This window comes from Phyllobates terribilis, unplaced genomic scaffold (genome assembly GCF_046119375.1).
Source record: "Phyllobates terribilis strain yellow unplaced genomic scaffold, ASM4611937v1 Scaffold_1__5_contigs__length_1240528914, whole genome shotgun sequence".
Classification (NCBI taxonomy): domain Eukaryota; kingdom Metazoa; phylum Chordata; class Amphibia; order Anura; family Dendrobatidae; genus Phyllobates; species Phyllobates terribilis.
This window is the reverse complement of record NW_027362761.1, coordinates 1,069,443,424-1,069,468,684: the sequence shown is the minus strand read 5'-3', so window position 1 is coordinate 1,069,468,684 and position 25,261 is coordinate 1,069,443,424.

Sequence of the window (25,261 nt, the reverse complement as noted above, 5' to 3'; positions counted from 1 at the left end):
CACCTGTTTTGGGGCGCAGACCTGCCACCTCTTTACCCGCAACAGCCAGCGTGATTGGCAGGTCATCATTTTCTTTGGAGGTGGTAACACCAGCTGGTCTTGAGCGCTGTCCGACATCGATAGCACCACCTTTGGATCAAGGCAACCTAACATGTCCGCCTGCATCTTCCTCACAGACCGGCAGTTTGCCGGGGACACCCTTATCAACCCCGTCTAAGCACAATAGCCAGCCCTCGGTCCCTCAGATGTGGACAAGTAAAAGACCATTTCCTCCTAGCCATGAGAAAACTAAGAGGTTGAATTTCACCATCTGCAAGCTCTTGGCTACAGAAATGCTGCCTTTCCGCCTGGTGGACACAGAGGATTTTCGAGACCTTATGTCCGTCGCAGTGCCCCAGTACCAGATGCCCAGTCGGCACTACTTCTCAAAGAAAGGTGTGCCTGCGCTCCACCAGCATGTCGCACACAACATCACCGCTTCTTTGAGAAACTCTGTGTGTGACAGGGTGCATTTCACCACAGACACTTGGACGAGTAGGCATGGACAGGGACGTTACATGTCGCCGACGGGGCACTGGGTAACTATGGTGACAGCAGGACAAGGGGCTGCTGTCCAAGTCTTGCCATCCCCACGAGTTGTGCGTCAATCCTCTTTATCTCAAAGTTCCTCCACTGCTTCTGCCTTCTCAACCTCCTCTCGGTCCTCCACCTGCACCCAAAGCCTGTCTGGTAATGCCACCCGCTTTCTAACTGCGCAGAAGGGATCCTGCACACCTCCTTACTATGCTGGCAGCAGGGCTCAACGTCATCAGGCGGTTTTTACTTTGAAATGTCTGGGAAATGTGAGTCACACAGCTGAGGAGTTGTGGTCAGCTCTGGAGAACCAGTTTCATGAATGGTTGTCTCCACTGGACCTGAAACCAGGGAAGGCCGTGTGCGACAATGCTGCAAACCTGGGTGCGGTCCTTCGCCGGGCAATGTCACACACGTGCCTTGTATGGCTCACGTGTTGAACCTGGTTGTCCAGCAATTTTTAGCCCACTATCCCAGACTAGATGGCCTTCTGCAGAGGGCACGGTCGCTGTGTGCTCACTTCCGTCGTTCGCATCCCGCAGCTCAGCGACTTACATCTCTACAGAAGTCGTTGGGCCTGCCACTTCACCGGCTAAAATGCGATGTGCCTACCCGGTGGAATTCAACTCTGCACATGTTGCAGCGACTGTGGCAGCACCGACAAGCCCTGGTGCAATACGTTCTGACGTATAGCCTGGGCCAACGAGATTCAGAGGTGGGGCAAATCACGCTGGAGGAGTGGTCTCAGATCAGGGACCTATGCACCCTTCTGCACAGTTTTGAAATGGCGACGAAGATGTTTAGTGCTGACGATGCCATTATCAGCATGACTATTCCGGTGATTTACATGCTGGAGCACATGTTAAACAGAATTCGGAGTCAGGTGGTGGCACAAGAGGAGGTGGAGGAAGTAGAGGAGGAGGAGTTGTATGCGGAAGGGCTAACATCTGCAAGGTCCAGACGGTCGGCAGCACCAAGGCGGCAGGCATGTGAGGGTGGGGGAGATGATTTTACCAGGGCGCATGGTAGCAGCCAAACTAGTGAGGAAGGTGCAGGAGCCCAGGAAGAAGTGGAGGACGAACTGATGAAAGACTCATCAGATGAGGGAGACCTTGATCACATTTCTGTTGTGCGAGGTTGGGGGGAGAGGACAGAGGAAGGAAGCATGATTGTTACCTCGCCACCAACACAACAGGGACTTGGTGCTCCTGGATGCGCAACACACATGAGTGCCTTCTTGCTGCACTACCTGCAACATGACCCTCGAATTGTGAGAATTAGAAATAATCCTGACTACTGGGTTGCCACACTGTTAGATCCCCGGTACAAAAGTAAATTTGCAGAAATTATTCCTGCCATAGAAAGGGATGCACGCATGCAGGAGTATCAGCAGAGACTGTTGCAGAATCTTACATGTGCTTTTCCACAAAATACCAGTGGTGCACGTAGTGAATCTCACAGTTCCAACTTGCCAACCGTGGGACCGTCAAGTGTTCAGCACTCAAACCGTAACAGAACCACAGTATCTGCTGGTAACATCAATTTTGCGGAATCATTTCACCACTTTTTTAGCCCATCCTTTGCAAGGCCACAGGAGACAAGAAGTCTGACACATAGTCAACGCCTAGAGACGATGGTACAGGAGTATCTCCAAGTAAACATTGAAGCCACGACTGTGTCACTGGACCCTTGCTCTTTTTGGGCTTCCAATCTGGATAAATGGCCGGAGCTAGCCACTTACGCCTTGGAGATCTTGTCATGCCCCGCAGCCAGCGTTCTGTCTGAACGTGTGTTCAGCGCTGCTGGTGGTGTGCTGACAGATAAGCGCACGCGGCTCTCCACTGATAATGTAGACAGACTCACGTTCATAAAGATGAACAAATCATGGATCCGAAACGACTTTTCTACCCCTGTGTCATCCTGGGGAGAGTAAAAGCTTGATGATTGGTTAAAATCACCCTACCAACCGTTTTAAGCTTTCAAATTACTAATCATGTTTATCTGTATCTTGACTGGAAAATAATTTGGGCTTTGTAGCAGTGTGCAGCACTGATCCTATTAGGCCATCTATAATAAGCTTCACCAGATTTAAAATTAAAAATAATTTTTAGCTGCATCTAGCCCGGAAAATAATTTTGGGGCTCCGAGATGCGCAAGGCACATAAGTGCCTTCTTGCTGCACTACCTGCAGCATGACCCTCATATTGTCAGAATTCGAAGTAATCATGACTACTGGGTTGCCACACTCTTAGATCCCCCAAACTTTTCGATCAACCTTTTCATTTTAATAAAGACCAAAAAAATGGTCATTTTTGAAATTATAAGCATTAGCAGGTTGTTAGAAACTGAAATCAAACAGTTTTCAACTCAAAACTTTATTCTAGGTGATGTTACATTTTCACATAGGACCCCTTGTTCGAAAGGAGCTTCTGAACTCTCTCGTCCATTGAATTTGTCAGGTTTTGGATGGTTTCTGCTTCAATTGTTTTGCATGAGGACAGAATACCCTCCCAGAGCTGTTGCTTAGATGTGAACTGCCTCCCGCCATCATAGACACTCCTTTTAATGATGCTCCAAAGGTTCTGAATGGGGTAGAGGTCAGGGGAGCATGGGGGTCACACCATAAGTTTGTCCCCTTTTATGCCCATATCAGCCAGAGATGCAGATGTTTTATGTGCAGCATGAGATGGTGCATTATCATGCAGAAAAATGATCTTGCTGTGAAATACACGGTTCTTCTTCTTGAACCATGGCAGAAAGTGCTGTTTGAGAAAATCCACATACATTATGGAGTTCATCTTTAGCGCCTTCAGGGATCCTAAAGGGGCCGACAATCTCTCTCCCCATGATTCCAGCCCAAAACATTACTCCACCTCCTCCTTGTTGGCGCTGTAGCCGTGTTTGCGTGGGGTGTCCATCAACCAGCCATCCTCCACTCCATTCATCTGGACCATCGAGCGCTGCACGGCACTCATCCGTGAACAAAACAGTTTTGAAATCAGTCTTCATGTAATGTTTGGCCCACTGGAGCCGTTTCTGCTTGTGTGAAGTGGATAGAGGAGGTCGACAGGATGGCGTATGCACAGCTGCAAACCTCTGAAGGACCCTGCATCTTGTTGTTCGGGGGACGTTGGAGGCACAAGCAGCTTCAAAAACTTGTCTGCTGCTATGACAAGGCTTTTTTGCCGCTGCTCTTTCAACCTGATGTAATTGCCTGTAGGAAAGAGTCCTCAATTTGCCCTTATCAGCACGCACACGTGTGTACTGTGAATCAGCTACATACTTCTTGATTGCCAAGACACTTCATCCTGATCATCGCACAATGTTGATTGTAGTCATGCCTTGACCTAAACACTCCACAATTTGTTGCTTCTCAGCAGCGGACACATCCTTTTTCTTTCCCATTTTGGCAGAAAATGTAGGCTGCTTAATAATGTGAGAGAGCCTTCTTAAGTAGTCTTGCCTTTCATTGGACACACCTGCCAAACTAATTAGCACAGGTGTCTGCAATTGCTTACAGTGATATAAAGAGCCCTGACACACATCACCATCAATGAGTTTAACTGACAAACAAACAAATTCTTCCCTTATCACTCCTAAACACTTTTTGCATAATAATTTGGAACGCGGTGTACATGTGCTTTTCCACAAAACACCAGTGGTTCACGTAGTGAATCTTACAGTTCTAACTTGCCAACCGTGGTCTGTATGGAATTGTTCAATAAAGGGCCCAAAATTAAGATAACATAGATGGGAGAGGTCTCTATGAATAGGAATTCCTAAGTATTTGATACCCTGTGAGGGCCAGGCAAAGGGAAAGTTGGACTGGATGGAATCCTATATGGATTTAGGGAGGGAGACATCGAGGGCCTCAGACTTCGCTGCATTGATTTTAAAATTTTACCATGTAACAAAGTGATCTATTTCAGCCATAACAGCAGGGATGGATATATGTGATTGAGTGATATATACTAGGACATCATCAGCAAATAGAGAGCACTTGTACTCGGTGCCTCCCACCTCAATCCACCTAATATTGGGGTTATGGCGAATTGATGAGAGCAGGTGCTCCGTCACTAGGATGTATAAGAGAGGGGACAGAGGACATCCCTGCCTTGTCCCATTGGTGATTGTGAAAGGTGATGAAAATGTTCTGACGCACCCCCTGGGCCTTGGGACACCCGGAGCCGGACCCTTTTTGGTGGATGCTGGTGGTTGTAGTCTTCGTGGCGGCGATCCGGTTCCGTGGCTCAGGGCGGTCAAACCAGTGGCGGAACTATTTATGTGGTTTTGATGTTTAAATGTCCGACTACGCCACCCGTGGATTGCGGTCAGAGTGAACCGCCGCTACAGGGCAGACCGCTAAGGCTGGTGTTGTGGGTGCAGCAGAGCGTAGCATAACTCCCCACGGGAGGAGTATAGCCTCAGGGCAGTGTATGCGGAGGATGGGGGTGATGGTGCAGGGCAGCAGCAGTAACGACACGGAGTCAGTGATGCAGTTCAGGGCCTTTACTCACAGTTCTTATTATCCAGACCACGTCTGCAGGTAACAGCTGCCCACGTCGTACTGTGCTCACCAGGTGAGGGGCTCAGACAACTCCCAGATAACTTTGGAGCGCTTCACAGGACCCCCTTTGTGTGTCCTTTGTCTGGCCTTTCTTACCAACACTTCTGTCCGGCTGCCTCGGGCCTCCTCTTGGTAAACTTGGCGCCAGTTTCCCTGACCCTATGTGGTGCCTTCCTAGCGGGTGGAGCAAGGGGCTGCGCCACATAAAATGTCAGAGCCTCCGGTTTCTAGCTGAGGGTCGTTTCCTGCCTCCACTAGTTCGGGGACCGGTCTCCCCCTTTGGCCTGACCCCTCCACGCAGGTGGATTCGGGCGTGCGGTGGCGACTCGCCCGTCCGCACCCCTGGGATCCCTTCATTCCTCGTTCCTGGAGCCTTCTCCGCTCCTCTTCCTTCCTTCTCCCTCTTGCAGGCCTGGGCCTCTGTTACTAGGCCCGCCTCCGGAGCAGAGCTCATGCAGAGCCCCTGCTCCCTGCCACTTCTGCTCAGACTTCTCTGCACTGAATTAAGATGGTGCCCACCTTTTATACTCCCTTCTCAATGCACCCAGGAACTGCTTCCTCCCTGCTCCTGCACTGCAGGGTTCCCCTTCCTCAGTGTTCCCTCCCCCCACTCCAGCCAGGGACAGGGACTGTCGTGCCCATCTCAGGGGCATATTGGTCGCCCTGCCCCACGGCAATGTGGTGTAATGCATGCAGGTGTCGGGTCCTGATCCACACTCCATCCTTATCTGAGAGTGAGATATCACACCTCTGGGTGAGGTGCAATACGTCTGTAGCAACCGAGCCCTCGGTGCTACAGTTCCATTTATCTTCAGCCTAGGTGACGTATTGTGATACAGGGCCGTGATTTTGGCTATAAAAGGGTCCCCTAGACCCCTACCCCAAGCTTTTTAAGAGAATCATATATGGCGTGCCAGGAGACTCTATGGAATGCTTTCTCAGCATCCAACGAGAGTATCTACTTACAAATTTTTAACTGCATCTAGCCCAGGAAATACTTTGTGCCTAGTAGCAGTGTCTGCTAGTCAGTGGATTATCCCGGCTGTTAAGCAAGCTACACCACCTGTAGTTTGGACACTTAATTTTTTCAAAGGAAATGCTTCGGGACCACGGGATACTCAGTGAAGAGCATCAGGAGGCACCCCAAGGCATAGGGGCTGGGACTGGCACTAGGATGCCTTGCGGTGGACAGCCGAGCTCGATCCTTATAAAAGCTTTTTAACTGCAGCAGCTTTAGTGGACGCTACTGGAGCTGGAATTACGCGGCTGCTGGCATGAGACTTGCCCTCCAATAGATCCTTGTAAATGGATTTAAAGTGTATTCATTCAAATTAGAGGGACAATTTAAATTAAAAAGCTTAGAGCTGCCTCCACCACAGGGGGGCTCTCTCGACCCACCAGCGGACAGGCACCAGTATTGGGAGAGGGGGGCTGGCCGTCAGGGTTCACCGCGGCTCTGGCACAAACCCGGCGACACGGAGGTGGCACGGGCAGGAGCGGACTGGCCGTCTCGGCTTCTCACTTTTTGGATTTTAGAAGGGCATGACATGCCTATATCTGTGTCTCCCCCTCCTTTTACTCCTCCACCTCTTTTCTTTTCGCATGACTATATGTACTTGTCACTTTTCCATGTGTTAGTTGTGTCTTCTGAGCAGTTTGTCAGCTTTTGGACACCTTTGAAGGTGTTTTCTATGTGTTTCTATGTGTTTTTGTTTGCCTGCCATTGGTTTTAACGGTGTTCGAAGGTGTTCGACGAACAGTTCGACGAACAGTTCGGCGAACACACGGGTGTTCGACGAACCGAACCGAACTCGAACACTACGGGGGTGGCTCAACACTACTCTCCACTGATAATGTAGACAGACTCACGTTCATAAAGATGAACAAATCATGGATCCGAAACGACTTTTCTACCCCTGTGTCATCCTGGGGAGAGTAAAAGCTTGATGATTGGCTAAAATCACCCTACCAACCGTTTTAAGCTTTCAAATTACTAATCATGTTTATCTGTATCTTGACTGGAAAATAATTTGGGCTTTGTAGCAGTGTGCAACACTGATCCTATTAGGCCATCTATAATAAGCTTCACCAGATTTAAAATTAAAAATAATTTTTAGCTGCATCTAGCCCGGAAAATAATTTTGGGGCTCCGAGATGCGCAAGACACATAAGTGCCTTCTTGCTGCACTACCTGCAGCATGACCCTCATATTGTCAGAATTCGAAGTAATCATGACTACTGGGTTGCCACACTCTTAGATCCCCCAAACTTTTCGATCAACCTTTTCATTTTAATAAAGACCAAAAAAATGGTCATTTTTGAAATTATAAGCATTAGCAGGTTGTTAGAAACTGAAATCAAACAGTTTTCAACTCAAAACTTTATTCTAGGTGATGTTACATTTTCACATAGGACCCCTTGTTCGAAAGGAGCTTCTGAACTCTCTCGTCCATTGAATTTGTCAGGTTTTGGATGGTTTCTGCTTCAATTGTTTTGCATGAGGACAGAATACCCTCCCAGAGCTGTTGCTTAGATGTGAACTGCCTCCCGCCATCATAGACACTCCTTTTAATGATGCTCCAAAGGTTCTGAATGGGGTAGAGGTCAGGGGAGCATGGGGGTCACACCATAAGTTTGTCCCCTTTTATGCCCATATCAGCCAGAGATGCAGATGTTTTATGTGCAGCATGAGATGGTGCATTATCATGCAGAAAAATGATCTTGCTGTGAAATACACGGTTCTTCTTCTTGAACCATGGCAGGAAGTGCTGTTTGAGAAAATCCACATACATTATGGAGTTCATCTTTAGCGCCTTCAGGGATCCTAAAGGGGCCGACAATCTCTCTCCCCATGATTCCAGCCCAAAACATTACTCCACCTCCTCCTTGTTGGCGCTGTAGCCGTGTTTGCGTGGGGTGTCCATCAACCAGCCATCCTCCACTCCATTCATCTGGACCATCGAGCGCTGCACGGCACTCATCCGTGAACAAAACAGTTTTGAAATCAGTCTTCATGTAATGTTAGGCCCACTGGAGCCGTTTCTGCTTGTGTGAAGTGGATAGAGGAGGTCGACAGGATGGCGTATGCACAGCTGCAAACCTCTGAAGGACCCTGCATCTTGTTGTTCGGGGGACGTTGGAGGCACAAGCAGCTTCAAAAACTTGTCTGCTGCTATGACAAGGCTTTTTTGCCGCTGCTCTTTCAACCTGACGTAATTGCCTGTAGGAAAGAGTCCTCAATTTGCCCTTATCAGCATGCACACGTGTGTACTGTGAATCAGCTACATACTTCTTGATTGCCAAGACACTTCATCCTGATCATCGCACAATGTTGATTGTAGTCATGCCTTGACCTAAACACTCCACAATTTGTTGCTTCTCAGCAGCCGACACATCCTTTTTCTTTCCCATTTTGGCAGAAAATGTAGGCTGCTTAATAATGTGAGAGAGCCTTCTTAAGTAGTCTTGCCTTTCATTGGACACACCTGCCAAACTAATTAGCACAGGTGTCTGCAATTGCTTACAGTGATATAAAGAGCCCTGACACACATCACCATCAATGAGTTTAACTGACAAACAAACAAATTCTTCCCTTATCACTCCTAAACACTTTTTGCATAATAATTTGGAACGCGGTGTACATGTGCTTTTCCACAAAACACCAGTGGTTCACGTAGTGAATCTTACAGTTCTAACTTGCCAACCGTGGTCTGTATGGAATTGTTCAATAAAGGGCCCAAAATTAAGATAACATAGATGGGAGAGGTCTCTATGAATAGGAATTCCTAAGTATTTGATACCCTGTGAGGGCCAGGCAAAGGGAAAGTTGGACTGGATGGAATCCTATATGGATTTAGGGAGGGAGACATCGAGGGCCTCAGACTTCGCTGCATTGATTTTAAAATTTTACCATGTAACAAAGTGATCTATTTCAGCCATAACAGCAGGGATGGATATATGTGATTGAGTGATATATACTAGGACATCATCAGCAAATAGAGAGCACTTGTACTCGGTGCCTCCCACCTCAATCCACCTAATATTGGGGCTATGGCGAATTGATGAGAGCAGGTGCTCCGTCACTAGGATGTATAAGAGAGGGGACAGAGGACATCCCTGCCTTGTCCCATTGGTGATTGTGAAAGGTGATGAAAATGTTCTGACGCACCCCCTGGGCCTTGGGACACCCGGAGCCGGACCCTTTTTGGTGGATGCTGGTGGTTGTAGTCTTCGTGGCGGCGATCCGGTTCCGTGGCTCAGGGCGGTCAAACCAGTGGCGGAACTATTTATGTGGTTTTGATGTTTAAATGTCCGACTACGCCACCCGTGGATTGCGGTCAGAGTGAACCGCCGCTACAGGGCAGACCGCTAAGGCTGGTGTTGTGGGTGCAGCAGAGCGTAGCATAACTCCCCACGGGAGGAGTATAGCCTCAGGGCAGTGTATGCGGAGGATGGGGGTGATGGTGCAGGGCAGCAGCAGTAACGACACGGAGTCAGTGATGCAGTTCAGGGCCTTTACTCACAGTTCTTATTATCCAGACCACGTCTGCAGGTAACGGCTGCCCACGTCGTACTGTGCTCACCAGGTGAGGGGCTCAGACAACTCCCAGATAACTTTGGAGCGCTTCACAGGACCCCCTTTGTGTGTCCTTTGTCTGGCCTTTCTTACCAACACTTCTGTCCGGCTGCCTCGGGCCTCCTCTTGGTAAACTTGGCGCCAGTTTCCCTGACCCTATGTGGTGCCTTCCTAGCGGGTGGAGCAAGGGGCTGCGCCACATAAAATGTCAGAGCCTCCGGTTTCTAGCTGAGGGTCGTTTCCTGCCTCCACTAGTTCGGGGACCGGTCTCCCCCTTTGGCCTGACCCCTCCACGCAGGTGGATTCGGGCGTGCGGTGGCGACTCGCCCGTCCGCACCCCTGGGATCCCTTCATTCCTCGTTCCTGGAGCCTTCTCCGCTCCTCTTCCTTCCTTCTCCCTCTTGCAGGCCTGGGCCTCTGTTACTAGGCCCGCCTCCGGAGCAGAGCTCATGCAGAGCCCCTGCTCCCTGCCACTTCTGCTCAGACTTCTCTGCACTGAACTAAGATGGTGCCCACCTTTTATACTCCCTTCTCAATGCACCCAGGAACTGCTTCCTCCCTGCTCCTGCACTGCAGGGTTCCCCTTCCTCAGTGTTCCCTCCCCCCACTCCAGCCAGGGACAGGGACTGTCGTGCCCATCTCAGGGGCATATTGGTCGCCCTGCCCCACGGCAATGTGGTGTAATGCATGCAGGTGTCGGGTCCTGATCCACACTCCATCCTTATCTGAGAGTGAGATATCACACCTCTGGGTGAGGTGCAATACGTCTGTAGCAACCGAGCCCTCGGTGCTACAGTTCCATTTATCTTCAGCATAGGTGACGTATTGTGATACAGGGCCGTGATTTTGGCTATAAAAGGGTCCCCTAGACCCCTACCCCAAGCTTTTTAAGAGAATCATATATGGCGTGCCAGGAGACTCTATGGAATGCTTTCTCAGCATCCAACGAGAGTATCTACTTACAAATTTTTAACTGCATCTAGCCCAGGAAATACTTTGTGCCTAGTAGCAGTGTCTGCTAGTCAGCGGATTATCCCGGCTGTTAAGCAAGCTACACCACCTGTAGTTTGGACACTTAATTTTTTCAAAGGAAATGCTTCGGGACCACGGGATACTCAGTGAAGAGCATCAGGAGGCACCCCAAGGCATAGGGGCTGGGACTGGCACTAGGATGCCTTGCGGTGGACAGCCGAGCTCGATCCTTATAAAAGCTTTTTAACTGCAGCAGCTTTAGTGGACGCTACTGGAGCTGGAATTACGCGGCTGCTGGCATGAGACTTGCCCTCCAATAGATCCTTGTAAATGGATTTAAAGTGTATTCATTCAAATTAGAGGGACAATTTAAATTAAAAAGCTTAGAGCTGCCTCCACCACAGGGGGGCTCTCTCGACCCACCAGCGGACAGGCACCAGTATTGGGAGAGGGGGGCTGGCCGTCAGGGTTCACCGCGGCTCTGGCACAAACCCGGCGACACGGAGGTGGCACGGGCAGGAGCGGACTGGCCGTCTCGGCTTCTCATTTTTTGGATTTTAGAAGGGCATGAAATGCCTATATCTGTGTCTCCCCCTCCTTTTACTCCTCCACCTCTTTTCTTTTCGCATGACTATATGTGCTTGTCACTTTTCCATGTGTTAGTTGTGTCTTCTGAGCAGTTTGTCAGCTTTTGGACACCTTTGAAGGTGTTTTCTATGTGTTTCTTTGTGTTTTTGTTTGCCTGCCATTGGTTTTAACGGTGTTCGAAGGTGTTCGACGAACAGTTCGACGAACAGTTCGGCGAACACACGGGTGTTCGACGAACCGAACCGAACTCGAACACTACGGGGGTGGCTCAACACTACTCACCAGCGACCTCACCAGCGATGTTGCTATGTGTGACACTTTGCAGCGATCAGGCCCCTGCTGTGAGGTCGCTGATCGCTGCAAAGTGTCCTGGACCATTTTTGGTCGTTGCTCTCCCGCTGGTCAGCACACATTGCTGTGTGTGACGAGCGGGAGCAGCGATCAGGCTGGTAACCATGATAAATATCGGGTTACTAGGGGCACACGCGCACCTAGTAACCCGTTGTTTATCATGGTTACGAGCCTGCTAAAGTGAGCGGTAACCTCCCGCTCACCGTAGCAGAGTGGTGACCATGATAAACAACGGGTTACTAGGGGCACGTGTGCCCCTAGTAACCCGATGTTTACCATGGTTACCAGCCTGCTCCTGCTTCAGCAGGCTGGTAACCAGGAGCAGGACATCGTGGAAAGATTCTTTCCACGATGTCGCTGCTCCCCTGATCGTTGGTGAGCCTGCCTGTTTGACAGCTCACCAGCCACCACATAGCGATGCAGCAACGATCCCTGACAGGTCGTATCGTTGTCGGGATCGTTGCAGCGTCGCTAAGTGTGACGGGGCCTTAAGAATTCTTGGTGATGAAACCTTCTCTGTTTCAACCATTTCAGAAAAGTCTATACCTAATGACAGATCAAAGTAAAAACAACATTCCACATAGGGAAGGTATGCAATGGATGTGACCTTATCATGCTTCCAATGACAAAAAATCTTTACACTTCTATATTTCTATATACAAAGAGTGGAGATGTTTACTTTTGTGTAAAGGTTGTGACGTAAATAGAATCTCATTGTTTAAAAACAACTGAGAAGTCTTTATTAATTTTTTTTACTCTTATGATACACTTTGGATAGGATAAATCTACAGAGAGCGCCTGCTAAAATATCAGGGTCAGTGACTGCAAAATTACTGTAACAGAGTTTTGGGAAGGTTTAGTGGAAAGGTCATATAATAATAATAATTTTTATTTATATAGCGCCAACATATTCCGCAGCACTATATAATCATATAGTCATATGACGCACCCCCTGGGCCATGTTCAGGGGATACCCGGAGCCGGATCTGGATAGGGGTAGTAGTCCTTGTGGCGGTGACCCGGTCCGTGCCCAGGGTGTCAAACTAAGTGGCAGTCTATGGCAGTAGATGTTAATTTGATCGACTACGCCACCCGTTGAGTGCGGCTTTGAAGCCGCCGCTGCAGAGCAGTCCGCTGAGGCCGGTGGTATATGTGCAGCAGTGATGGTATAACCCCCAACGGGAGGGGTATGGCCTCAGGGCAGCAGGTGTGGATGATGGGTGTAGTTATGTTGTAGAAAGGAGAGTCAGAGACTTGAGGTGCAGTTTCAGGGTTTTTACTCACGGTTGTTCTCTCAGTCACTCTGGCCTTGAGTGACCACCCGAGCCGTGCTGCGTCCACCAGGTCCTGGACTCGGCTAACCCCCAGGCAGTTCTGGAGCGTGGTCCTGAGCTCCCTTTCTCTCTCTCTGTCTCTGGCCATTCCCACCAGGGATCCACCTTTGGCCGGCTCCCTCGGGTCTCTTGGTGGTCAAACCTCCTCTGGGTTCACTGACCCTATGCTTGGTGTGCCTTTCTGGTGGATTTGGTGAGGGTCGTGGCAAATCTTGACCACGACCTCCGGTTCCTGGCTGAGGATAAGTGGCCTCCACCAGTTCGGGTTCCGGTACCCGTGTCCGCCAACCCTTCACCCTTTTTGGTCTGATTCTGGGTTCTTAGGGTTCCTTCTGACTCTGCTTCTCTGGGCCTTTCTTTCTCCTCTCTCCTCTTCACTGCAGGCTTGGCCCTGGAGCTGGGCCCAGCCGGAGCCACAGCTCCCTGTCAGCCCTCCTGGCTGAGCTCCTCTGCTCTGCTCCTCAGGCTAAAAAGACCCTGTCCTAAGATGGTGCCCACCATATATACTCCCTCTATGTGTGAGCCCAGGTGACTAGCACCCAATGAGCTCCTAGCTTTACCCAGAGTACTCCCCCTATCTGCCCCTACACTACTGGGATGTTCCACCCCCCTCCCACTCCAGCCAGGGACAGACGCTGTCGTACCTGCACATTTACTTGGTGGGAGTACCGTAGTTCTGTCCCCCGGGAATGGGATGTATGTAGTGCATGCAGCCTACTGAGCTCAGTCCCACACTCCATCCTTACCCGGGAGTGGAATACCACACCTCTGGCTTGAGGTGTAATACCCCTGTAGCAGCCGAATCCTCAGGGTGCTACACATATATAACAGGACGTGAAAATTTTTTCTTTAAGATCTCAAACACAAAGAGTAGTAAGCTTTAATTAACATACTGCATGATGTGAACAAAAGTGCCATTACTACCTATCCCAATGAATTGATTGAGGATAAGTGTGTTATTGACAATGGTGTCAATAATGGACATTTCACATATAGCCACTAAATTTAAGCTGGCCACGCAAATTACATAAAAAATAGCTGCCGTGTAAAAATCAGTTTTCTCTTTTATCATCTGTACAAACACGTCATATTCAGTTAACCATTCAGTCTTACAAAAGAGTCATACACATATATATTTTAGTGAGTTTTAGTTTTCTGCATTTCTTTTTTTTCATTCAGCTGTGGTTTTTGTTTCTTTTCGATAGTCAAGTGTAGAAACACACTAAAAATGTGTATGCAGTTTTTATTTCTGGATTTTTTGCATCTCATTTGGAAATAAAATGCATATATTCAGCAAGAGATATTGACATGATAAAGATGTGAAAAAAGGCACCGCAGGTCAATTTGTGCAGTATTTGGACGTTCCCACCATCCGGAGCCTGCTGCTGCCCCGACGCTGCGGAGAAGTCGCCAGTGGCTTCCGTTCAACATCCTAATTTTTTTTTCCACATGCGGACTTTCCTCATAGAGGTTAGGTCTATGGGGAAAGCCCGCATGCAGACCCGCCAAAGAAATTGACATGCTGCGGTCTGGAAAGACGCGCCGCATGTCAGTTTCCGTGGGTGATCCGCAGACGCATAGTGGACATGGGATTTCTACAAAGCTCATCCACTATGATGTAACATCTGGCCGCTGCGGTTTGCACGAAGCACAAGTGCGCTGCATCAAATCCGCAGAGATTACTGATCGTGTGCACATACCCTTAATAAACAGCAGAGTGGGCATGAGGTTTACATAAATCTCATCCACTTTGCTGGAACTTAAATTTTTGTGCATAAAAATAGACAGCAGAAAACACACACCAGATACTAATTGTGTGAAATAGGGCTAGTGCACATGACCATATTTTCGGTCCGAGTGCGATATTACAAAACATAAGATCGTATTTGGATCAATGTTATGCTAGGGGAACGTGCACATGTCTGTTTTCTTCTTTTCTCGAACAGAGCCGGTCCAGGGAAAAAAATGCATGCCCGAGTTTGAACTGATATTTGGACTGCACTCGTATGACATCTGAGTGCAGTCTGATTTTCACGGACTGAGAGATTTGTTCAAACTTTGTTCTCCATCTTCTCCTAATGCAAGAGAATCGGAGCGCACTATGATCACACTAATCAGAGTTTAATCTCAGTGTGATTTGCATAACTGACTTGATTTTATTGGATGAGAGTCTATACACTCGTGTGACCCCAGCCTTAGCTTAAGTCCCTATGATGAGTATTTGGTGAGTTCATTCCACTACATATTTTCACTGCTCAAAAATGCAATGTATTACAGTTCCAGCAAAGTGAATGGAATTTCTAGAAATCTCATGCCTACTGCGCTGGTTTTTTTTACGTCGCGTAAACTGACCTGCCTGCAATTTGTTTTTGAAATCCGCCACGTGAATATTTCTCTTGTTCTAATTATGGGTTTTATATGCAGATTTGCCCCACAGACTCGAATGAGATTAAGAAAATCCACAGGTACATAATGCACATGTACTTTTAGGGTGTTTCGGAGGGGGGCAGTAAAACCGCATATGATCCACACATGATTTTATCAATAAAGTTTTATGAAAGCAAAGTAGCAAGAAGTGTCCAAAACAAATTAGCTTTATCTAAAACATGACATACCAAAAGGAGACAAAAAACCTCGGCTGAAAAAAACATGATAAATACGCAATAAAAAAATACAATGAAAAAACGCAAGATCCTATTTTAGCTAGTTGATGCAGAAATGCTGCAGAAAATCTACAACATTAAAAAAAGCACCAAATACTCATTGTGGGAACTTGGCCTTAAAAAGCTAATTAGCAGGCATTGGGACATATTCATAACACTACAGATGGATGGAAGACACCTGATGATGGGACGGCTGCGATGGTGTAATTTGAAAGACTCAGACATTATTTAGCAAATTCTGCCATCCGCTGCTGTATTTCACACCTACGGGACAAGGAGTTCAAGAGAAGAAGACAGAATATGATTATACAAAGATCCTTGGAAGAAACTACTGGACTTATTACCGCAAAAATACATAATGCTGTACAAGTTAAATAAAACGCATGAATAAGTTGTTTAATATTATATACATACTTGCTATATATATATCTATATATATTCCATGCATATTAATTCTTGAAATAATGTAAACAACTTTAAACCTACTTATGGTAAGTTGGTTATAACTGAGAAATCTGCTCTATTAATAAATTATTGTTCATATTAATAGATTTTTCTTACGGTTTATTTTTTTACAGTTTGGAAACAATACATTTGCAAATACACACGATATATATTTTTCATTTCAGCCATTTCTGTTCAAGCTTCTACAGAGTTGTAATATGCGCTCAGTCCCCTGGTCCATATTGTACCTCAACTTGGTTTCAGATTCATATTGAGACAATTGTTTTTGTTGACTTCAGATTAATGGAGAATCTGATGTATTTTGGAGGCATTCTCCCATAGAAGCAATATCTGTATAATACAATCCTGCATGAAGGCACCACACAATGATACACGAGTGCATACAGTCTCCATGCATATCGTTCGCCCATATGTACAAGGTCAAATTCGTCTAACCATACAAATCAATAAAAATTCTGCCGTCTTTTTGAGCAAAATAAACTAATTATTTTATTATATTTTTAAAAATAAAATTGAGAATAGACCACGTGTAATCTACCCGGCACAAGGCAAGAATGAAAGAAAACACAGGTTTTTTTTACTTATATTAAAAACTTAGAATTGTATGAGCCACATCACCGTAACCTGTAAAAACAGGTATATTCATAGATGTTTTCTTTCCTAGCTAGGGATATCTGTAAAAGAGGGTACAAGACCTATAGTGTAACTTACCAGTATATATTCAACCACAACTGCAACCAGAATACATCCACATCTTATCTAAGTTGTTGCCAGACTTCCTTGAGAATGTGGTAAGACTATAACGTAACAGAAAGGGATCTTCAGGACAACATTCATGCTGTAAACAAAAGCTGATTAACTGTTACTTTTGTTGCATTGGATTTAATAATTGGTTTTACCTTAATAAATGTTATTGTATTTACAAAAGGTATTCTCAAGTTTGGTATAATCAAGTTTTTGAAGTTATCCCCTATCCATGGCATAGAAGATAACTTCCCGACCACTGGGGTTCACACCTCTGGGACCCCCACTAAATCCAAGAGCTCCATGTGAATGGAGCAGTGGTCACTGGTCGATCATACGCCCTGCCGCTTCATTCATTCTCATGTATTTGCTGAAGAGAACAGTCATTTCCTCTTGATCAGACCCACAGTGATCGGGAAGTTATCCCCTAGCCACATGATAGGGAATAACTTCCAAACTTTTTTAATTAAGCATTCAGTAGTCCTCTGGAGTACGATGTAACAAGTTCATTAAGATTCACAGGCCGATTAATGAATTTGCCATATTTTTTATGGCTGCTGTGTGCCATAGTCAGAAAATATGCTTCAATCAAGGGCTAGGGTACATTTCTGCTATAATTTATGCCACTTTCTGTTATAAATTAAGGTAAATCGGCAGGATTGTGCTAGGCCATGTAACCATCTAGCTCTAATTGTCAGAGAATTAAAAATGGCAAAAGTCTCAAAAATTTTGTGCAATGTGTGGTGCAAAATTTTGCAGCTTTTATACGATAGTTTTCTGGCATAGTATGTTTAATGAATTCCCCCTATAATGTCTAATACCCTTTATAAATAAGTAAAACGTTTCCTAAAAACCATCCATCTAGACTAGACTTTTCTTTCAATATTGCCCTCTTCTTTAAAAATACCATCTCTCTAACAGACCCTTCAATTTGGGTAATCTCTCTGTACATTATAATCAGATCTGTAAAAATAAAGGGAGCTTATGGGTTTATGTTGGGGCTTATGGTATTGATAAACTATCTACAGCATAGGTCAGCAATATCAATTCCCTCTACTATTGAGGGTGTTTTATACTAACCCCACTAAATGTTTTTTAAAAGAAACATTATGCATACGCAAGTTGATTAACCCCCCCACCCCTTTTTCCTTGTTAGGGAAGATATAAGAGGGACTAACCTCACATTTTACTTGTAGACACCTGAAGAAGGCTGCTTTCAGCCAAAACGCGTTGTGTTTTTACCTTTTTAAATATACCTTTTTATTGTCTTTTACCGGCTGAATAAATCCAATCCAATCAAGACTACCTTGGGAAGATATTTTAATTCCATTTCTACATCATGTTTCTGACGCACCTCCTGGGCCTGTGTTGTGCAGGGGAACCCGGAACCGGACCTGTTGTAGAATGCTGGGGGTTGTAGTCTCCGTGTGGCGGTGACCCGGTCCGTGCCCAGGGTGGTCAAACCAGTGGCAGTCTATTGGTATTGTAATTGTCCGACTACGCCACCCGTGGATTGCGGTCAGTGGGGACCGCCGCTGCGCTGCAGACCGCTGAGGTTGATGTTGTTTGCGCAGCCGAGTATGGGATAACTCCCCACGGGAGAAGTATTGCCTCAGGGCAGCTAATGTGGATGATGGGAGTGATGGTGTGAGCGTCCCAGTACTAATGGTGCTGGTGCGGCGATGAAACACAGAGACGTGCGGTTGCAGTTTCCAATGCTTTACTCACAGTTGTTATTCGTGTCAATCCTGCAGGCGATGACGGCCCAAGCCGTGCTGCGTCCACCAGGTGAGGGGCTCGGTCAACTCCCAGGCAATTCCAGAGCGTGGCACAGGGCTCCCTTCCTTTCCTTTCTCTGGCCGTCCCCACCAGTGACCCACCTTTGTCCAGCTCCCTCGGGCCTTCTCTGGGCACGCTGATCTCTGCGTCCCTGACCCTATGCGGTATGCCTTCCTGGTGGATGTAGTGAGGGGTCGCACCAAGATGTGGTAACAACCTCCGGTTTTGGCTGAGGATTAGTCGACTCCACCAATTTGGGTTCCGGTACCCTGCTCTGCCAACCCTTCACCCTGTATCTCCTGGGCATATGAGGTTCCTTCTGTCCTCGTGTCTCTGGGCCTTTCTCTGTGTTCTTTGCTTCCTTTCTCCTCTGTTCCAGTTCCTTTCTTACTTTCCTTTCTGTTCCTCCTCCTCTCTCTCTGTTGCTTCTGGCCTCCACTCCAGGCCTGCCTCTGGAGCTGGGCCCAGACTGAGCCACAGCTCCCTGTCAGCCCTCTCTGGCTGAGCTCCTGTCTTCTTCTCCTCCTCTCTGAACTGAACCCTGTCCTAAGATGGTGCCCACCTTATATACCTCCCTCTATGTGTGAGCCCAGGTGACTAGCAACCAATGGGCTCCTATCTATGCCCAGAGACCCACCCCTATCTGCTCCTACACCACTGGGTATTCCACCCCCTCCCCACTCCAGCCAGGAACAGATGCTGTCGTGCCTGCACTTCTGTCTAGTGGGAGCACCGTTGAGCTGTCCCTCGGAAATGGGGTGTGTGTGCTGTATGCAGCCTACTGAGTCCTGGTCCACACTCCATCCTTACCCGGGAGTGGAATATCACACCTCTGGTTTGAGGTGCAATACCCCTGTAGCAGCCGAGCCCTCGGGTGCTACATTTCTCCTTAGCGGTGAAAGCGCCTGACCCTTTGATTCCTTTTTCCAAAGATCATCGTTGGGATTCCATTAGAAGGTTTTCCCATTGTACACCAAGTCGGCTGCAGTTCACTGCACTATTCCATTATTCGTACCTACTTAGCTTGCACAACCATACCAGGTCAGCATTATCCATTTATTTGTCTCTCCATGCCACAATTTTCTCACTTACTTTGTTTAGATAGCACCATATTCTTTCTCCTATAGGATCCTCCACTGTATACCATATTTAATTATTTTGCTATTTAAAAGAATTTAGCAATTAATTTAAAACTAGATTTTTTTTTCTATTAATGGAGAACTCTTTAAGTTATTATTACCAATCTCATGACCATACCAATACATGACAACTAAAAGGTTGAGATACAGAATAGCCCCATTATTTGGTCTTCAATGTAACATGTCATCAAAAGGTTCTGTAACTCAGCCACAAAGTGGCAGGCCATGTAAATTTACAGAGTGGTTTCCCAGGACTGAGGCACATGGTGCATAAAAGTCGCCAACTCTCCATATCCTCCATGCTGGGCCCCTTCCAATAATAATGTCCCACATCCTGACCCCCTTTCAGTAATAATGTCCCCTGTCCTGGGGCCCCTTCCTGTAATAATGTCTTCCATCGTGGAGTCCTTACTGTAAAAATGTCTCCTGTTCTCGGCCCTTTTTGCAATAATGTCCACCATCCTGGACACCTTGCTGGTATAATATCCCTTCAGCTGAAATAGGTGCTTGTGTCAGCGTTTCCTTCCCTGTCCAAATGCTGATTGTTTCTTTTGTCTTTATTCTCCCTTCTTGGTTTGCTCCTCTCCAGGTGGTGCTTTATATATTATCCCTTCACTGCACTTTCTTGCTGGCTATACTTCAAGGTGGATTTGTGCTAAGGAGTTCCAGCTCTTTGGCAAAGGGATTTTCCCTATTAGATTTACGCCGCTTATATACTTGCTGTGTGTCTGTTTTGTCTACCTTCCCAGCACATTTTCCTTTTACCACTGTTAGGTTTCTGTGAGGTCATACTAGTATCATTTATTTTTTGATTCTCCTTACTATTCCCACTTTCCCCTTTTATGAACGTGATATGTTTCTCACCCTGGGTCCTGTGTCAACCTGCACACCTTCCTCTCCCTTTGTTGGCAGTTTGTTGTGGCCTCCCCTTTGGTTCCTCAGGAGCCACAAAAAACTCTTTGACTGCCTATAAGGGAGTCAGGTCTGAGGTGGTGTTTTATTTGTATGGCTAAGGATTGACAAGTCTGTAAAGGGAGCAGTTGGGTGTATAATACGTCTTCATTACTCCCTTTACCCGTGTGCAAATGTGGCATAACAGTTGGCCCGGGCGTCTATGTGAAATGGTTGCAGTTTTATCTTTGTTCAATATTTGTTTCTCTTTTGTTATAGTATTCTGACTGATAATTAAGCTTTGCAGATCTTCTTGTAGCCTTTACTTTTCTTCTGTAAAGAAATTATTTTCTTTAGCAGGTCTTGTGACATTTCTCTTCCAAGTGGTGCCATTGCTGACCGCATGAAATGGGAAGGGGTTTTCTTTGTAAAGTAATGTCCTTTTATAGTCAACTGTCTGTTGAACACCTGTTTAATAAACAATTAGACTTACCCGTGGTTGAATTTTTGTTTATTAGAATTTTACAGTCTAAACTTCAGCTTTTCTCCTAAGACTTTCTTTGTGGTGTATGCATTTTTGCAAAATGCTATTGAATTAAATTGTTAGGAAAATTACTTTTTTGAGTGTACAGTCATGGCCAAAAGTTTTGAGAATGACACCAAAGTTATATTTTCACATGATCTGCTGGCCTCTGGTTTTTATTAGTGTTTGTCTGATGTTTATATCACATACAGAAATATAATTGCAATCATATTATGAGTGCCAATAGGTTATATTGACAGTTAGAATGAGTTAATGCAGCATGTCAATATTTGCAGTGTTGCCCCTTCTTCTTCAAGCCCTCTGTAATTCTCCCTGGTATGCTCTCAACTTTTGGACCAAATCCTGACTGATAGCAGTCCATTCTTGCATAATCAATGCTTGCATTTTGCCAGAATTTGTTGGTTTTTGTTTGTCCACCCGTCTCTTGATGATTGACCACAAGTTCTCAATGGGATTAAGATCTGGGGAGTTTCCAGGCCATGGACCCAAAATCTCTGTTTTGTTCCATGAGCCATTTAGTTATCACCTTTGCTTTATGGCAAGGTGCTCCATCATGCTGGAAAAGGCATTGTTGGGCGCCAAACTGCTCTTGGACGGTTGGGAGAAGTTGCTCTTGGAGGACATTCTGGTACCATTCTTTATTCATGGCTGTGTTTTTAGACAAGACTGTGAGTGAGCCAATTCCCTTGGCTGAGAAGCAACCCCACACATGAATGGTTTCAGGATGCTTTACAGTTGGCATGAGACAAGACTGGTGGTAGCGCTCACCTCTTCTTCTCCGAATAAGCTGTTTTCCAGATGTCCCAAACAATCGAAAAGGGGATTCATCAGAGAAAATGACTTTGCCCCAGTCCTCAGCAGTCCACTCCCTGTACCTTTTGCAGAATATCAGTCGGTCCCTGATGTTTTTTCTGGAGAGAAGTGGCTTCTTTGCTGCCCTCCTTGAAACCAGCCCTTGCTCAAAGAGTCTCCGCCTCACAGTGCGCGCAGAAGCACTCACACCAGCCTGCTGCCATTCCTGAGCAAGCTCGGCACTGCTGGTAGTCCGATCCCGCAGCTGAAACAGTTTTAAGATACGCTTGCTGGTCTTTCTTGGGCGCCCTGGAGCCTTTTTGACAACAATGGAAGCTCTCTCCTTGAAGTTCTTGATGATGCGATAGATTGCTGACTGAGGTGCAATCTTTCTAGCTGCGATACTCTTCCCTGTTAGGCCATTTTTGTGCAGTGCAATGATGGCTGCACGTGTTTCTTTAGAGATAACCATGGTTAACTGAAGAGAAACAATGATACCAAGAACCAGCCTCCTTTTAAAGTGTCCAGTGATGTCATTCTTACTTAATCATGACTGATTGATCGCCAGCCCTGTCCTCATCAACACCCACACCTGTGTTAATGGATCAATCACTAAAACGATGTTAGCTGCTCCTTTTAAGGCAGGACTGCAATGATGTTGAAATGTGTTTTGGGGGTTAAAGTTCATTTTATGGGCAAATATTGACTTTGCAAGTACAGTAATTGCTGTTAAGCTGATCACTCTATGACATTCAGGAGCATATGCAAATTGCCATTACAAAAAATGAAGCAGTAAACTTTGGAAAAATTACTATTTGTCTCATTCTCAATACTTTTGGCAATGACTGTACAAAATAACAAAGCTTGAGTGCAATCAATGGCCCACCTTTGAGGGAGTATTTTCTAGTATGGTATCCCATAGAAATTGTTGATTCTGAAAGAAAACTAAAGGTTTTCTGACAAATCTGTTGGGGTGTACTCATTTATGCTGAGCACTGTAAATATTTACACATATCAGTAGTGATGTGATAACAGTTCCAGAAATGTTTGTTGTTGATGCTTTTGCGTTGTGAAATGACAGACATGCAATATAGAAAAGTTCACATTCTGGTCAAAGGGACCTGACCTATATATTTCTCATGAATTCATCAACATCAAAACAGGAAGAGATGAATGAAGCTTCGGAGATGCGTCAACATACCATGTACGAAAGCCACAAAACCACTAATTACAACATTTTGACCCACAAACTAGGGAGGAAAGTGTGTTCACAAATTGTAAATTGAGTAGCTGGATATGTGGACATATTGACCATAATGTAAGTGGATCCAACGTTGAATAGAAAAAAACTCCAACTAAGTAAAACATTGTAGAGTTACTTTGGTATTTTTATTATCTAGATGCATACTGTATATTGATAGTAGAATAAATAGAATAAAAAAACAATTCCACGTTTAGTGGCACTTATGATATCCCCTTAAGACCTTGCTCATACATTAACCTACCTTATTGAAATGTTTGGGTATCTAAACGTGTGTTCTGATCCATTACTCAACATATTGTCCTCACCAGTTATGGTATGTTCGTCAGGGCAAAAAAAAAACAGCGGCTTAAAAGCAAGATGAGAAAAATCAGAACAGAGAAATGAAGAAATACAGATATACCGTCTGTATATGGCAACTAAGAGGGTTTAATTCAATATTAAATTTGCTGTTCGGTGCCTTGATAAACTCCGAAATGGTGATGGAAATGTATGCATATCCTAATTCTTGCACTGGTCTTAGAATTGATGGTGGTCGCTGAGTTTGGACCCCAACGATCAGTAAATTATCTTCTATCCCATGGATAAGGGAAAAAATTATATTTTGACAAGAACACTTTAATATCAAGAGTGGAACTAACAGTTTAGCAACATTATGGACGCTATAATGCAGATCACTGAAAACTATGGAGCGGCCACAGTTTACACTTATGTCCATCTGCCTATCTTGCAGAGCAAGCACAAAGTTTACTGCTACAAACATTTCTAAGCTTATTTAATACACTTTTGAATATTTGGGGGGGAATTGTTTCATCGTCTCTAAAAAAAAATGGGCATCCTAAAGCCTGCCATTTTGCTAAAGTATAATTTTTGTGCAGGATGATATTATCATTAATTTCCTTCATGAAAAGGCTTTTCTCATTAGAGTAAAAATGGCTCAATCTATCCAGAATGCGATAATAAAAAACTTGTGCAGTCTGTTTCAGTTACTGGTATTAATAGTTCAAGGTAATTCTCTTATAGGTACTTATGCTAGCCTGGAGAAGTGACACCAAGGAGAATTTAAAAATGTCAACAAAAGGTGGTGCACAGAAGTGCCCCAAGTCTTAACCAATTTAAATCACAAAAATTACATATGAGCCCCATATATTCAGGACCCAGACAAGACCCCCCACCGTATAGATACCCCAGACCATCTGTATGCACACCGTTGACCAGACTTACATGCATAAAGACCAAAGACTAGATCCCATTGTATAAAGACCCCAGACACTAAACTATGTCATCTGCTGCTGTCATCACCACTAGGATAACTTCTCCATCATGGGAAACATGGGTAATCAGGTGGAATGTTATCACAGAATACAGTTGTGCTCAAAAGTTTACATACCCCGGCAGAATTTTTCCTTTCTTGGCCTTGTTTCAGAGAATATGAATGATAACAAAAAAACTTTTTCTCCACTCATGGGTTTTGGTTGGGTGAAGCCATTTATTGTCAAACTACTGTGTTTTCTCTTTTTAAATCTTTTTTAATTAAATCAGTGCCAGCGTCCGCCCTTCCACCCAGCTTGTTCAGGGCCCCGGCATAATAGTTACCTCTCCCTGTTCCTCCGCAGCACGTCCTGTATCTTCCGCGGCTGCTGCACTTTGACGTCTCAGGTCAGAGGGCGCGATGAGGTCTTTCCACCGCGCCCTCTGCTGAGCCCTCACAGCGCAGAGCGGGAAGACGGTGACGTGGCTGAGGAGTCCGGAGCAACGGCAGCGATGAGAGCAGCGGCAGCAGGTGAGGTGAGTATTTGATTTTTTTAATTTTTTTTATGTATGGAGGCATAGGCGGATTATAATGAGGGCTCCCGGGTGTCTTTGGCCAGATTGTCCTCATTATTGTCTGGCAGACAGTGGCGGGGGGGCCCTCGGACCGCTCCCCCAGCTGCGGCGCACGGCCGCTGCTTCTTCTGAGGCCGGGCCAGCACTGCAGCAGTTAACTTCCCTGTGCTGGCCCGGCCGCGTCACTGCTAGGAG